The 14,782-nt window shown below is 49.8% G+C and overlaps 1 protein-coding gene across 17 annotated transcripts in view; it reads left to right on the top strand.

Annotated features, from left to right (window-relative positions):
* Window positions 1-826: 826 nt before the first annotated feature.
* The window catches only part of TJAP1 (tight junction associated protein 1), a 23,898-nt gene continuing 9,942 nt past the window's right edge, over window positions 827-14,782 (top strand). For 5 of the 17 annotated variants that reach the window (XM_019642695.1, XM_019642688.1, XM_019642693.1 and 2 more), the window contains exons 1-3: window positions 857-909; window positions 1,383-1,529; window positions 10,039-10,168. The gene's annotated coding sequence lies outside the window, so the exon portion shown is untranslated. Of the gene's footprint in view, window positions 930-1,382; window positions 1,530-1,943; window positions 2,012-10,038; window positions 10,169-11,049; window positions 11,124-14,782 lie in introns of all 17 variants that reach the window. The other 12 variants (XM_019642694.1, XM_019642687.1, XM_019642689.1 and 9 more) reach the window with 10 other exon arrangements.

The following is a 14,782-nucleotide window of genomic DNA, read 5'->3' as shown; positions in this document are numbered from 1 at the left end:
CAGGGAAGTCTTCTCTGAGGTGGTGACATTTGAGTAGAAACATGCATGGGAGTGAATATCTAAAGGAAGAACGTTCCAGGCACAGGGAACAGCAAACCTAAAAGCCCTGAAGCAGAAGTATGCTTAATGCATTAGAGGATGGATGCCATGCTATTTATTAAGCATTTATTGTGTGCCAGGCACCTGCTAGGGAATACAAAGATGCAATCCGACAGTTTTTGCCTTGAAGGAGCATCAGCTTAGTGAGGGATACAGCATATAAACAAATAACCACAGCACAGGATAGCTACAATGAAGTTATGTGAAAGTGACTAGAGATGAACAGCAAAAGGAGTCTGGGAGGGATGGGGAAGGATTTCTGGAGGAGGTAACAATTTGAGCTGAGGGCTGAAGGAGGAGTAGGCATTGATAAGGCCAGGGGAGGAGAAGGCTTGGACATGTTAAGGCCTGAAAACACAGGACAGCTGGGAACCTGAAGTCCCCAGGAGAGGTGGAAAATGAGGCCGCTGAATGTGTGGTAGAGGCTGGGTCATTCGGATCTTTGCGTGACAACCTGAGAAGCTGCCTTTATTCGTTGGGTGATGGAGAAACAGTGCTAAGACTCTCACACCATATTTTTGTGCTGTTTCCCCAACGCGCCTCCCCCTCTTATTTTTTTTTTGGGGGGAGTACCAGAATCTCTCAATCCTTCCCACTATTGCCCTACTCCTACACTCCCTTCCTTCTCCAGGGGCCAGGCCACCGAACCCCACTCTTAGGAGATCCCTACTTTTTACTATCACCGGGAGCTCAGCCCGAGGCCACGCCCCATTGCCACGCCCCCCGGTGACGCAAGGCGCCTAGTGCGTGGGGATTCCCGAGGCCGTGGCCACTACCCGGCCTGCCCCGCGGCAAGATGGCGGCCTGAAGGTAGCGGGCAGCGGCAGAAAGTTTGTTGTGGGATTGTAGTAGTCGGGCCGGGAGGCTAGAGTTAGGAGGCATCGTGGGAACACTAGATAGGAGTAGGAGCGGAGGAGGGACTAGCTCCTGGGTTGAGAGGAGGAAACGGAATGATGGGAGGTTTGAGAGAAAAAAAGGGAGATTGGGTAGGAAGGGAGGGGCCCTAGGATCCAGTGGCAGCCTTGGGGGAGGGGTCCAGGGCGGGGGAACCAGAAGTAGGCGTGCAGGCCCTGGAGAAGCCGAATCACAGATTGGAAGGGAATCTCTTAATCCAAAGAAGCCTGGAGTTTGTGACCGAGGCCCAACTGTGCCAGGCCGGTGGGAGAGGAATAGGGTCTTTTCCTTGAAGGAGTATAGTGGGGAAGGGGGAAAGAGAAACCTGGAGGATGCTTGGCAGGTTTGATAAAGAAGGAACTAAAACCAGCCAAATGACCCTCTTCCAGACTTAGATTAGCCTTTCCACAATTCCTATAGCAGCATCTGCCCCAATTTCAGCTGAAGACTCAGGGGCCCCAGGGACTGGAAGAATCACAGTGCCTGCTTGGAAAGAAGAAGAGGTAGCGACTTACCCAAGCCCAACCCCAGAGCGGGTAAGGTGGCCTCCGGTGACAGGCTGGCATGCTCCCTGGAAGCAGGATGCATGAGCTCTGAATGATGCTGAGAATCAGTTAATCTGAGGAGGGCGCTCTTCTATACAGGTCACCCTTTGTCTGTGGTCCTAAGTTAGTATTCTGCTTACATTGCTTGCTGATTTTTAAGAGTCGGGTGTAGAATTCGCCTCTGTGCCTTCACCTGTGCAAGGGAACGTGGGCAAGGGCCTAGAGATCAGGCTGAAAATATTTTAACACAGCCCTGTCACAAGCAGTTTCCTACATGCTCACTGTATCTTCAACTCCCCATCACACCTTCAGTTTGATATCCTGCCTGAAGTGGAGATTTGTGGGTGACAGATGGTGGGGAGTCATGAGAAAACAAATTGCTGATGGTGTTCACTGACCATTTAGGCATCTGCTGTCACCAACTCCTGCGTTCGCTCTTGCAGCGTGTCTACTTCTTTTGATCTTTTCTTTGGGTAAGAAGGGCTCATTAGTGTTCCTTTGGGGGTGTGGATTTGGCGGGTAGGTAGGGTCAGAGGAGGAGGAAAGACAGGTTGAAATTAGGAAGAAGAAATTCTGATCTGTTTATGGTAAGAGGTCAAGCTGACTGCTGTAAAGCTCTGGGAGTGTTTATTATAATACATCACTGTTCGTGAGACCCCTGATATTTGAGAGCTGCTTTACAGTCTGGACCAGTGTGGTGATGGGAGGAAAGGATTATAGAACTTACCCTTTTCTCTTCTGGTCACTTGCTTCTCTTCCTTTTGTGTTCTCCCCATCAAACCACATTTTAAAACAAAAAGTTAGTTTCACTAGCCAAACTAAGCGTAATTTGAGAGATAGTGGACTTGGGGTTGGAGAAGAAGGAAGGGGTCTGGAGCCACAGGACGCAGTGAATATGATTCTCTCTTCCTTTGATGTCCTGTGGTTATGCCCAAGCCAGAGCTGGGAGCAGGCTTCTTAGTGAATCCTGTTACAGGGCTGGCATCTGCTCCATGATTGGACTGGGAGGTTTGGTTTGATCTAGGACACCTCACTAGCCATCTCCTGCTTCCTGCTCCCACTCCCGCCCCAAAATAAGCCTGACTTCAGGTAGACCAACCTAACTCACTGCTAGTAGGCCAGATTCAATACCTTCAGATACCTAAGGAACTGATGCTATTTCGTTGTGACGCCATTCCTAGAAGGTTAGGAAACTTTTCTTTCTGAGGACAATTTGTGGATGCCCCCTTGGAAATTGTGATCAGCAAGGACAGTGTGGTACGTGCACACAGAGGTTAAGAGCACTGACTCAGGCGCCAGACTGCCTAGTTCATATCCTGGCTTTGCCATTTGTAGCTCTGTGACCTTTAAAAATTGTGTAACTCTCTGTGTCTCAGATTTCCCATCAATCAAATGGGTTCGGTAAGAGTACCTTTCTCATAGAGTTGTCGTGAGGGTTAAATAAGTTAATACGTTAATGTATGTAGAACAGTACCTGACCTTCAATACGTATTTGTTGTTATTATGTTAGTCGGATCTTGGCACTAATTTATGCTTCATGATTGAACCTCTCTATGGAGGAGCTGTACTGGTTTGGGCTGCTATCCTGATGTTAGAGAGGTGAGGCACAGCTTTTGGGTAGTATAGACTTTGCATGTAGATTTAAAGTGATGTTAAAGTGACAGTGATTTCCTGTTTGAATTTGCGAGGCTTAGAATTATCTTCTTTGCAGTTGAATGATGATAATAATAATCGTGCTTACTGAGCACATTTTATGAGCCTGGCACTGTTGTGAGTGCTTTAAATATATTAACTTTCACAGCAACCATATGAAGTAGATACTATTATCCTCATTTTACAGATGAATAAATAGAAGTGCGGAGTGGTTAAGTAATTTGCTCAAGGTCATCCACCTAGTAAGTGGCAGATCTGGAATTCGAACCCAGGCAAGCTGGCTTTGGCAATTGAGCTTTTTAAAATCCCTTTCTTTCTTTGTTAGTTAGATGTATATCCATATTGTAGTAAAATTTTTTGGTTATTTAAAAAATGTTTTGGGAGCTGAGCTCTTCATCACAGCTCTCTTCTTCCTCTCAGAAATAACTGGTGCTGGGACTGTGGTGACGATGACGGAGCCATCTGTGCAGTGTTAGCCAAATCTGGAATTTCCATGATTTAACCTGACCTTTGGAAAATCTTGGGCCTAGGTTGGGTGAGCAGAGTGACTTAGGATCCACTCTAAGTATGGTTTAAATGTGTGTGCGTGCATGCTTGTGTGTGTGTGTGTGTGTGTGTGTGTGTGTGTGTGTGTGTGAATGTAGATGTAAATATAAGGCTTATTGCTGACTCGGATTACTGACATGAACAGTTGAAGTAGTGATAGTGTTAAATTTATAGACAGTCTGAATGCATCTTTCTTTTAAAAATGGCAAGTAGCAAACTACACAGGAAAAAAAAATACATGGCATTTTAAACAGCTCCCTCCGCCCAGCTTAAGAGGAAAATGGAAAACAAATGTGCTTCTGCTTGTGTTGCTGAGGAAGACCCTGGCTCAGTGCTCAAGCCTCTTTCCCTCTAGCCAGGCAGGCGGCCTGTGTGCAGCCTTGGGGCAGAGGTGTGCCCAAGGTTTGATTGACTGGCTTTCCTTTGCCCTGTATTTAAGACTCACTCTTTCCCTCCTTCTGAGTCATGTCCTGTCTATTTTAACTCACCCTCAAGGCCCGTCTTTTTCTTCAGTAAATGACGCTCCGCCCTGCTGCCAGAGTAGGCACGTGCCTGGTGTCTAACCAGATTTCAGGGATTTGGGGGTTCAGGAATTAGGGCTTCCCCTGGGAATTCTGCCCCAACCCCGTGATGAACTTTTCTGTTTGTTGTGACACATGTGATTTGAGAGTTAGACAGCATCCATCAGTCTCTGCTCCCCTCCTCCATTAACTTAGGAGCCTCCTGTCTCAGGGTAGTGTACTTTATCTAGACTTGTGCTGCAGGCAGCATGCTGAAACGTGTTATCTCCATAGAGTACACCTTGGTGTTTTGGTAGAAGTCCTCCGACTTTCAGGATTCAGGTCACATTTTAGCAAATGATTAAACAGCAGGGTGAAGTCTGATGGGTTTTGATCTGATTCTCCCTCTTGACTGTTTTCTTTTGGTTGTCTAAATCAGTTTCTTCTCATAGCACCTCTTATTCGTGTATTATCTTTGAGTCTAATCCCTTCACATCCTTACCACCACATTTTGAGTGCCAAGGACCTCTGGGTAAACCGGGCCGTCATTTCTCCCCTGGATTCAACCTCTTACCAGCTCCCTGAATTTACCTCGTTCTCTCTGGCTTCTGGGCATCAGCCAGTCGCTGGTCCTGCTGTCTGGACTGCATTCCCCCTCCTCGCTTTCCTTTCCTTTTTGACCTTCACATCTTAGTTTAAATGTCACTTCCTTTGGGGTCCCACCCCATCTTCAGTGCCCGTGTTCTGTGCTTGCTTCTGTTTTAACACTTACGCTGTATTATAATTGCCTGTTTACTTGTCTGACCTTTACAAGACTGTAAGTGCCCTTAGAAGAGGGATTGTGTCTTATTCACTATTGTATTCTTCCATTAGGATAGTGCAGGGCACATAATAGGTGTTTTATAATGCTGTGGCGCATATAGGACGTATGAAATGTGATGGGCAGTCTCTCCCCACTCCAGTCTATCTTCTCTGCTGCTGTGAAAATTATTTTCCTATAAAAAATGATGTCTCTTTCCTTAGACGTGTCATGGGTTCCCCTTGTTTAGGTTAAAGGCCACACTCTTTGGCTAGGCTTGCAAAAAGATTCTTTACACCCTGGCCCAAACCCAACCCTCTATCTAGCCTGAGTTGTTGCCGCTCTACTTCATCTGTCCTGTTCTTCATTGTTCCTAGATTTCCTGCTGCTCCTGAACCTGCTATAGCCACCCATTTACTTTATTCTTCTTTGCCGTGTACTCTACTCTTCCCAGAATGCTCATCCTGTTTCTGAAACGGCTCATCCTCTCAGACCCAGCTCCTCTGTCACCTCCTGCGAGAAGACTTCCCTGCTTTCCTTTCTTCCTGTGGGCCCCCACAGCACTTTGTTTGAACTTGTGTTCTGGCACTTACCATGTTGTGTAGTGAGTTCTCTGTTTTACTTGTCCATCTCATTCACTGAGCTGACCCTCCCTGATTACAGGGAGTGGGTGGGGGGATAGGGGAGGTTGGGATGGTTGAGAGGGGGTGGGGAGTTGGGAGTGAGGTGAGCAGTGTGATAGAAGCTGATTTTGGAGCTAGGCAGACCTGGTTTACATCCAGACTCAGCCACTTACCAGCCGTGGGACTGTGGGCAAGTTTCTTAACCAGTAGGGTCCTTGGTCTTGTACCTTGTAAAATGAGGGTGACATCTTTTTTGCAGGAGTATTGAACATTAGAGATAACGAGTTTACCACACATAGTGTGGTGCCTGGTATATGAAAGATACTCAGTAAATATTTGTTGAATGAATGAATCCCACTGTAGAAAACTTAATGTATAAGAAAAGGCTTTGTTTTATTCAAGCTAGAATAAGCCTTTTGCTTTCTGCCAGGTAGCTAGGTGCATTTTTGAGGTAGGAGTAAAATTGAACCTCCTTTCTTGTGATGAAGCAAAAGAAGTGAGATTGGGGACATCGTCAGTGAGTAGATTGTGCAAAATAAGATTGTTGATGCTTCTCTGCATTCTTGTATTGTAATGACTCCTTTGATGGATGTGAGATTGGTGGTGACCTTGATGGGTACAGGTGGGGGCAAGGGGATGGTGGATTTGTAATGTAGCTAACTAAGGCTGTGGATGACTGGATGGGAAGTTGAAGGATCCTTGTCTCTTGTTGTTTTGTGAACGGAAAAGTGTTGGGTATAGCTGGTGGAACACATGTAGCCATCGAGGAAGTCAGACTTTTCGGCCCCAGTTTTCTTAGGACTTTGATGACCTTGTACCATAGAACAGGCTTAACTCAGGCTCTCCCCAGGAGCGGGACTGGTAGCTGAGACTTGCTGTCCTTTCTCTGCCTTTTGATTTTTAGCATAGTTGATTGGGAGTAGTCCTGAGGGCCCCAGTTCCCAGCAGACACCAAAGGAAGTTGTTTCCAGAAGTCTAGACCTTTTAATTGTATAATGCCAGGTGGTACTCCAGTGTGAGTTTACAATCAGCTGAGGAAGGTATGTCTGAATTATTAGGAGAGCAGCCTACTTGCCTGGTCCTTAAACTCCTGCCCCAGCCAAGTATCTCACGTCTGTGCCCTCAAAGCACTCACCGCACTCTAATGCAAGTGGCTGTTAACCTGTCTCTCCCCCAAAAGGAGTAAGGTCTTCTATCACTGAGGCTTCTTAGGGCCAGGGTCTTTTCCTGAAGGCTGAGCATTTAGGCCCTACATAGTAGGTGCTGAGCTCTCCTGGGTACTGTGACCCCACCCAGTCCTTTCTGCGGGGAGGGGGGGCGGGGGAAGTGCGAAAGCAAATAGGATCTATCTGGCAGAACCTTTTGAACTCTTAGGAAGGAAGGTCCTGCACAAACAAAAGGCGATCGTGTTGACAATAGCATTACTACTAATTTTTCAAGGTTGAGTTAATCTGGCTAAATGATCTTCCAGGTGCTTAGCTTCAACTGTCCCCCTTTTCAGCCTTTTTACGTTAATAACATGTCCCTAAGCCAGCAGGACAGGTTACAAGAAGAGGTGAACACCCCCCCCCTCCCCCACACCCCGGTATACTTTTTGCTGAATTAGCATCTTCTAAGAAGTCCTTGGCTGCTGGCATCCTATCCTCTTTGTTATTCATTAACCTTCTTTTAGTGCCCCTGTAACCTGCTTTCTTTTCTGGTTGTATCACTAGTCTTATCTAGGTGTGCTCCAAGCCCACAGCCAGGATTCACTGCAATCTTGTTAATGCCCACACAGTCAAAAGGATGAAACCAGTAACTAAAAGTGGAATGAAAGGAGTTGTCCCTGGGCGCTGCTCCTTGTCCTTTGGTTTGGGAGGGCACATTGCAATGTGGGTGTCTTCGCTGATGGCATCTCGGCAGGAGCGATAAGCTGCATTGTATGTTAAGCAGATTTGAGAGGAGCTTGGGCGAACCTGCCAGACGGGATTGTGTTGTGTGCTTTTAGCCTTCGAAGGGACTGGGCCTCCTGGACTGGCCATTAGTAGGAGAGTGGGACCTCTTCTTTGTTAGGTACTGTCTGGAAAGTGCCAATTGTCTGCTCTGGGTGACATTCAGCATCCATAAAAGACAGGACAGAATTGTCGTGGCTTTCCTGTGGCTCCCGCGAGAAGGCAGTTTCCATGCTTTGCACTGGAATTGGAATCAGGATTCTGTCCCAGTTCTGTGGTTTAAGTCACCCGTCCTCTCGGTCACTTCAAAATGGGAGAATCTACCTGTTCTGTGAGCCTCACTAGGCTACAAGGATCAAAAGATGTAATGGAAGTGAAAACGCTTACAGAATGATAAAGCACAGTGCACATGGAGGGCTTTTGTCTGTTTGTCTAGAAATTGTATGTTTTTATCATCATCATCATGTATGTTCTTGTATAAAATACCAACCACACAGAAAAATATACAAAATAAAAAGACCCTCCCCACTGCCCCGTCTAAGCCCTTTCCCAAAAACAGAGAACTAACATTTTAACAACCATTTATCATGTATCCTTCTTATAATTTTTGTGTCCTTCTAGACATACTTCATCATGTATCACCTGTAAAATAAACACAAATCAATAACAACACAGACTGTTCTTTAACTTGCTCTGTTCACCTAACAAGTTACCCAGGGTCGAGTACGCCCCGATGGAGCCTTTCAGGAGTCTGGTTGTAGCTTCCTTCCCAGCGTGGAGGTTCCCCTGGGGCTGACTCCTTGGGAGGGATGGAGGGACTTGACTACAGGTTCCCGCAGCAGTGGCCCCTGTTCATCTCTGAGGGATTGTTTATTCCAAGCTGAAACTGTCCGGCAGGAGTGCCGCTGAGTGGGAATCAGGATGGATATAAGTGCAATGTGCATATCAACATTTCCATTGCACGCCTCTCTCTCCCCTTCAGTCCTCTGTCATCCTTGGCTGGGAAGAGCATAAAAATGACCTGATTTTTCAACCTCTAGTTCAGTGAAGAGCGGGGCCCTGGTTTCTGAGACATTGGATTAGCCAGGTCACTACTTGCTGCCCTACCTTTTGAAAGCAAACCAGACCCAGCTGGTATTTTTTATTATTTAGAAATGTTTCTTGTGGGTGAGCATCCTGAAGGTAGCCTGTCTTGATTTCTTATCAGTTCAGGGAACACGTCAGCCCACAGGAAGAGTTGTCTTTCTTCTCTTCTAGATAGTTATCTCACCTTCCATGGTCAGGCCTTGGCCTTTTGAGCTCTGGGTCTGTTATCAGAGCAACATGAAGAACCCAGTGAGCAGGCAGGTGGGCAGCCTAGGGGAGGCTTTTCCTGCCTGCTTTAATTATTACCCTAAGCTTGGGAAAACGGCCAGGCCCACTTGTGGGGCCAGGGTGGTGGTTGCTGTTCTCCCCTTTCTACCCCAACTCATCTCATCATCCGCAGGGCTTTCCAGACAGAAGGGGTGCTCCCTCCGTGTTTTTCCCTGCTGACATGTTGCCCTTCTCTATGAAGCATAAGCAGTGTTTGCTGATATACTTGCTGTAGCTTTCCTATCCTGCTGCCCCAGGGTCACTTTTTGCCGGGTCTCTGGGGCTTCACTCCTGTGGCTGCATTTGCCTTGAGAGCTCTAAGCTAGGGTTTGTGAATGCCCTTAGGCTGGTTCTGGAGGCTTCAGGAAAGCGTGTTTTCTGCTGTGATGGGAATGCCAGCCTTTCTGGGCATTGCTCACTCTGAGACGGTGGACTAGTCTCACCGGGGAGCCTGGCTATAGCATAGCCTTTATCTTTGCTCTGTGGGTTCCTCTGGGGCCAGCCCCCTGGCAAGAGCCTCCCCCCTGCCCTTTCAGAAACTGAAAGGTGGCAATGTGCTGCCCCTTCCCTGACTGGCCCAGCTCTGAGCCGGGTCACACACTGCTCCATTGTACTGTGCTTTCCATGCAGCTCTTGTTGCAGCCTCTGATCCCTGGGCCAGTTCTCTCCCAGCCTCTTTCCTCGGAGCCCGTGGGAGGTGGCGTGGTGGCTCTGCTGGCACAGGCATGGGATGGTGGCAGCTGCAGCTGTGGGTGGCTTTGTTCTTACACCCCAGCTTTCGGGGCTCTGGTATAGCCTGGCAGCAGTGTTTGGGGAATGGGTGAGATGGGAGCTGCCCCCTTGGTAGCAGCGACCCTTCCACAGCAGCTGACCTCTCTTTCTGGGAACCAGCAGTGAGCCTTGTTACCTGAGGGTTGGTGAGCTCAACTGGCTGGGTGGCAGGGGAGTGCTGCACTTTTACCTGGCATGATTTCTGGATGGGAGAAAGCCCCTGAGGGTCTAATGTAAGTCCAGAGGAGCTTTCCCTGGCAGGAGAGTGCAGTATGTGCCCTTGGGCATCTGCAGCTTGGCATTCCTTCTGTTCTCTCTTTGCAGCTCCGGAGTTGGGCTGCTCACAACCCAAGCTGTCTGTTTATATGGAGTGCCTGGAGGGTGTCTGCCATGAGTCTGTCGCTAACCGTGCTAACCCGGAGAGCTGGCTGGTTGGGGAGAAGACACTAACCCCGTGAGTCTGACCTGGGTCAGCTAACCTGCCCTGGGAGTACCACCAGCAGTGCCTCTGTCCTCTCTTCTTGTCCGCATCCGGGATGACTCCGCCCCCTAGCCTGCCTCATGCCATCCCCTCTGCTCTCTGGTCCTTACCATTGGGCTCCCTCCATCTTCCCAGTCTCCTTGCTGTGGATGGGGGTGTGCCCCCTTCACGGCCAGGAGAGGAGGGTTTCCTATGCACAGCCACCTGCCCATCTACCAGCCTGCTGCTGGACTCAGTCTCCCCTTAGTCAGTGTCATGCCTCCCAGTTCTTAAAACAGAATTGGTAGAGTTTCTGTTTAAACTGCTTTTAGCACCACAGAGTTAGAATGCCCCTCAGTTAACATGCTGTTTCTTTTTCATGCCTCAGAGACAGATGGGAATTTTCTTATAGACTGAATGGTTTCCTCCCTTTTTTAAGAGGAGAAGATTGAATGGTGTCCCCATTATCCTCACCCCACTATATAATTTAGGATCAGCTGCAGGATTCTCCTTGGGGTTGGGGAGGCTGAGGAAAACCTGGGCCTGGCCGTAGGAAATTCCCTGGGCAGAAGAGTGAAGCTACTTAAACTGAATGCTGGAGCCCAGAACCAGGTACCCATCTGAGATGTAGCTCCCATAGGTGACTCTTACTCTGGGAAGTGGAGTGGGTGGAGTTTGGCGCCCCACCACCTTATGCACCTGGAGCTTCAGGTGGACTTTAGCCGAGAAGAGCTGGGTAGGGCACCTTAGCCCGAGGGGGCAGGACCCAGCTTTGGACTCTACAGTGGGCCTCGGACAGGCCCTGGCCTCAGATTGGGAGACTGGTGAACAGCCTGCCATGGAGACGCTCCCGCCGAACTCCCTTCTCCCCCTAGACTTGGAAAGGAGGACGGGGGTCCAGAGATAATGGGAAGGCCGATTGCTTGGAGCTCCCTGGTTGTCTGCACAGGTAATTCTTTAGACAGACTCTCGAGGCAGTGCAGCATGGGGTAGGCTGGATAGGGAAATTTGAGGCCTTCAAAGTGGGTTCTGTATCCTTGGGCTAGGAGTGAGAAGGCATGGGGCTGCTTACTAGCATGGGTTGGGAGTGTGTAAATATGAGAGCCGGTTGGTGCTGCTCAGACAGTCAAGGACCCTGAGTATGGCGTTAGCAAGCTGGAGGGGTTTGTGGCTTGGCTCTGACCAGGAAAGCCAGAGGGGACTAGAGTGGAGGCTTAGTTCAGGGCCACCCCTCACTTTGCCCTTCCTTAGGAGAGGGCATGGGGACTAATGTCAGGCTGGTTATGATCTTGGGGATGTCTTGGCTCCCCCTTTTTGATGGGGGCGGTTTGGATCATCATCAGTAGTCTTCAGCCCCTTTGTTCGTGTCAGGCGTTTGCTTGGATGAGGTCAGGTGATAGACTTGAGGTATTTGCTCAGGTGGGGAGCCAGGTGAGTGCTCAAGGTCATCAGCTCTCGTTCTAAGTCCTCAGGATTACTCTGTGGCAGAAGAATACCCACCCACTTTGGCTTTTAAAAACCTGTCAGTCTGTTCCACTTAGAGCAGGCAAAAGGCCAGGTCAGGGCCAGTTTGTCCCAAGAGGGTGAGGTTGTACTTGCCCTGAGGGGTGGCAGGCATGGCTGTTGGAGGGGCGGCAGGGCTGGTCTGGGCACAGACTGGCATCTTCCAGCCTAGTCATGAGCCCGCAGCAGAGCCTGCCCAGGCCCCACCCCGTGAGCTGCTGGCTGCTTGCCTGCCACGCGCCCAGGATTGCTGAGGGCTCTGCTCATGGATCTCAGGAACAGCTGCATGCCGGAAACGGGGGGCTGCTGGGCAGGCGGGAGGGGCGCCTGGGGGTTGGTGTAGGGAGGGCTGAGCCCCACCATCTCTGGAAGGATTGGCTCCCTGTGCTGGAGGAGTCCTCTGCTGTTTGCTAACAGTCCGAGGAGTCCTCTGCTGTTTGCTAACAGTCCCGGTGGAGAGGGGCCATATCAATGGGGGGCGGGGGAGCCCTCCTGGGTAATCCCCAGGGTCCCTGCCTGGTCACCGTGTTACAGGGCTGGCCCTTGCATGGTGGTGGTTTTTGTTTCTTGGGCCTCAGTTGTAGGCAGAGCCTGGATATCAGAGGCTTGAGAAGCAGCTGGACTTGTCTGGCAGGTGCATAGCCTGCCCCCAAAGATGCAGCTTCCTCCAGGCTGCGGAGTTCAGAGACTCTTCATCCAGGGCTTACAGCTGAAGACAGTTCCCGCAGGGGAGGCCCTAGTCCCTGTGCGATCAGAAAGTCATGTTTTAGCAGTTGCTTAGGGGCTTTCGGAAGGGCCTGTATTTATTTTTATTATTTATTTATGTATATCCTGTTGGGTTCTAAGGGAATTAGGCAGCATACAACCCAGCTGGAATATTCTGAAGAAGGGCTGGTTTTCCTTTCATTTGAAAATCAGTAGTGATGGCTGACTTCTGTTTGACATGTTTGGGGTGAGTTATGAAGAGCTTTAATGATTTGGGTAGGGATGAATGCAGGCCCTTCATGATTGAGAAGATCGGTTGGGTTCATTGAGCCCTCAAGGTCCCCTACTTACTTGATTCAGTGACAGCTGTGAGCAGAAAGGCATACCATTAGGTTTGGAAAAGGGCTGAGCCCAGGTAAACTGTTGGGGCCATAATTTCTTAAAGAGAGCACGGGTGATGTGTGGAGCGGGGAGGCAGTTGGTCTTTCTAGGGCAGAGCAGCTGAACTGGGGGGTGGGGTGAGGCCGTAGTGCAGATTTTGGGAGCTGGAGGAGATATCCAGTAGTAGTAATAGTAGTAATAGTAGTAGTTTGAAAACCTGAAGAGCCACACCCATTTTGGATCCAATCCAGCCTCCCTCTGCCGGGCCAGTGTTGAGGGGGTGGCCTCTGAGCCCTCAGAGGATGCTCAGATCTCTCTTTTCCTGCACCTTTGACTTTGCACTGGGCCTTGGGCAGACCCACAGACAGGATGGCCGAAGGGAATGAGAGGGCGTCCTTGGCTCTTGGCCTTGAACCTTTTTGCTGTGCCTCCTTGTGAGTGTTTGCTAGGAGTAGGAGTGAGGATAGTGGTTTGGAGCGAATCCGGACCCTGAAGAGGTTTTTCCTTATCCTATTCCATCTCCAGCAGGGGTGATCCCTGACCATGGCGGAAGCCCCTGGTCACATACACGTACTCCATCCCCATGAAAGGGAGCAGGGATGTGTCCCATCTCCTGGTTAAAGAGTGACGCTGCAATTTTTCTGTCCTTTGATGAAAAGCTACTGCTCAGCCAATTTCCGACACACACTTCTCCTTATATCTGTCGATGTCTATACTCTCTGCTCAGCTGTTCGGTGGGTTCACAGTACAGGTTCACTGTGCGTGCGAGGCCCAGTGCTAATGAAAGCAGACTTTGTTCTCTGGAGGCAGCTAATCATGCCCCATGGGCTGTAATCAGGGAGAAGGTATTTAATACAGGGCAGGCGGCAACAGGCGGCCTGCGCCGACTGGCAGATTGCAACATGGCAATTAGGAAGCTATCACCCCCCTCTCCACCCCTGCAGATTTGGGGCTGAGTCTTTAGACCTCCACACTGATTTTGAATACGTGAAGAATGAATATTATGCAGAAGAGGAAGGAGGAGGCGGGGTTGGTGAGGGGTGAGGTGAGTTGCTTTTTCTTCTCACCTCCCCTCCCTGTGACTGGGAGGGTTTACGGCTGGCTCCTCTGAGTGTCTCCCTCAACAGTGCCTGTAGGTCCAGCCCCGGGAGCCTCAGGCCAGACTGGGTCAGCCAGAGTTCTTATCCTTGGCTCAGCCTTTCTCCTAGAGCACAGCCCTTCTTACAGTACAAACCCAGCCTGTGAGCTGGTAGCCCCACATCCTGAGTCATCTGTCCTCAGTTCCTTGAAGCTCAGGTAGTTTGGGAGTGGGATTCTTTCTTGTCAATTTCTAGACCTTCCAGAAGACCATTTTCTTGGAGGTGCCCTGAAGCTGGCTCAGCATCAAGAAGCCAAGAGACCCCAGAGGCTGCTTGCTTGCTGGTCATGGTCCATGGCCCATTCTGAGTGGTCGGCTTTTCTCAACACAGGGTTGGGCGTCCTCCTTGGGCAGAAACATTCCAAGGCTACCTGGGAACCTCTGGGTGAAGGACATGTGGCCAGTAGAGGCTGTACTTGGTAGCTGGGCTTCATGGAGGGACGGCTCTTCTGCCTTTTAGCTTACCTTTCATCTTGTCCCAGCTTGTGGGCCTGTTGTCCAGCTGCTTCTCGTCTTGTTCTCCACAGCATCTGGCATTGTTCTCTGTCACACTTACAGTCAGGGGTAGCAGCCTGCCAGGCCCATTGTGTTCCTGATCAGTGCTGGAATTGTGGGACCCTATGGGCTGTTTCTGGGGTACTTCACCAATCTCAGGAGTTGGAATGAGGGCTTTGACACGCACTGGTATTTATGGACATGGGGCAGGGAGTGGCACAGACTTTCCCTCGTGGGCTTGTCTCGGGGGACACTGCAGGCTCCCTGGTGGACTGTCTTCCCAAGGGAGCATTGCCTCCTGCTTCCCAGTTGGGAGTGGCTCCCCTCCCTGTGGCTAACATGCGTGTAAAGAATAGGCTCTGGCTGAGAGAGAGAACCCCCCCCTC

The sequence above is a fragment of the Hipposideros armiger genome, unplaced genomic scaffold (assembly GCF_001890085.2).
Source record: "Hipposideros armiger isolate ML-2016 unplaced genomic scaffold, ASM189008v1 scaffold_72, whole genome shotgun sequence".
NCBI lineage: Eukaryota > Metazoa > Chordata > Mammalia > Chiroptera > Hipposideridae > Hipposideros > Hipposideros armiger.
This window is presented reverse-complemented; position numbering and strand designations above follow the sequence as displayed.